Raw genomic sequence first — 1,650 nt, forward strand, 5'->3', positions numbered from 1 at the left:
GTGGCGCACGCCTTTAATCCCAGCACTTGGGAGGCAGAGGCAGGCGGATTTCTGAGTTCGAGGCCAGCCTGGTCTACAAAGTGAGTTCCAGGACAGCTAGGGCTATACAGAGAAACCCTGTCTCGAAAAACCAAAAAACAAACAAACAAACAAACAAACAAACCACCATCCCCACATTGTAGATGAAAACTTACTGATGCTCAGAGATCTTAGGTGACCCATGTAAATTCACACAAGTATTTTTATATACACCAGCGAGTATATTTTTATTTTATGTGCATTGTTGTTTTGCCTGTATGCCTGTGTGAGGGTGTAAGATGCCCTGGAATTGGAGTTGCAGACAGTTTTGAGCTGCCATGTGGGTGCTGGGAGTTGAACCCAGGTCCTCTGGAAGAGCAGCCACTACTCTTAGCCATTGAGTCATCTCTCCAGCTCCCTCACACAAGTATTTTTTAATATTTACTTTTAATTTTATATACTTGTCTATGTATGGATATGTGCATATGGATTTGGGTAACTGCAGGGACCAGAAGAGGACACTGGATCTTCTGTAACTGGAACTAAAGGCAGTTATGAACTGTCAGATGTGGATACTGAAAACTGAACTCTAGTCCTCGCCAAGGGCTTGACCACTGAGCCATCTCACCAGCCCCTATGGAAGTCTTAATAGTTGCAGTTAGAATTATGAGCTCAGCCAGGCGATGGTGGCGCATGCCTTTAATCCCAGCACTTGGGAGACAGAGGCAGGTGGATTTCTGAGTTCGAGGCCAGTCTGGTCTACAAAGTGAGTTCCAGGACAGCCAGGGCTACACAGAGAAACCGTGTCTCGGAAAAAAAAAAAAAAAAGAATTATGAGCTCATATAACTACACATAACTACATATAACTACACAGTTTGAGAGCATATCCTTTGTGTCACACTCTTTCCTGGGGTGGGAGGTTGTTTGTGTTTTGTCTTTCCTTGACTGCTAAGAGGGAAAATGGAGAAGAGGAGAAGAAAGGATATTTGGATTTTCTGAGCCAGTGCAGTAAAAGGTCCAACTTGGTTTGAGTTTTAGCTACTGTGAAATTTCAGCAATGGAGGCTCTGGACAGCTCCCCCGGGGCAGCGGCTCACCTGGGAGGGGGAGATGAGACTGCAAGCCTATTAGGAAGCAGAAATAGACCATTCAGCATAGGACAAGCGGCATCGGAAACAAAGCCCTCCAGGCGCTCACGGGGCACATCAGGCTGGCAGTTCTCTCCAGCAGTGAACATGGCAGTGCCTCTCTTCTGAGTCTTGGTTCTGCTAATGGCTGACTGAAGGTCTTCAAGTGTCCACACAAACGCCCTGCAGCTCAGCCTCTTGCTCAGACTTCCAGCAGTGAAAGTGGGAATAGAAATCACGTCTCATCCAACCCCGAGACTCCCTGGAGATGTAAAGATGGCACCAGATTTACAATGGGGTTTAAAGGACAACTGCCTCCTCACAACCTCCATCAGCAGGGCCATGAAGCAAACCCAACTTTTCAAGAAAATTGCTGATGCTGGAGTTCTGGAGAACAGCCACCCTCACGCCACAACTCTTGAGCATGGAGATTGAAAAACCAGGCAATCTGACTGAGCTGACTGACTACCCTGACGTTAGGAAAAACAGTTCACCCAAAGAGCAA

Source organism: Mus caroli, chromosome 16, assembly GCF_900094665.2.
Source record: "Mus caroli chromosome 16, CAROLI_EIJ_v1.1, whole genome shotgun sequence".
In the NCBI taxonomy this organism is placed as follows: domain Eukaryota; kingdom Metazoa; phylum Chordata; class Mammalia; order Rodentia; family Muridae; genus Mus; species Mus caroli.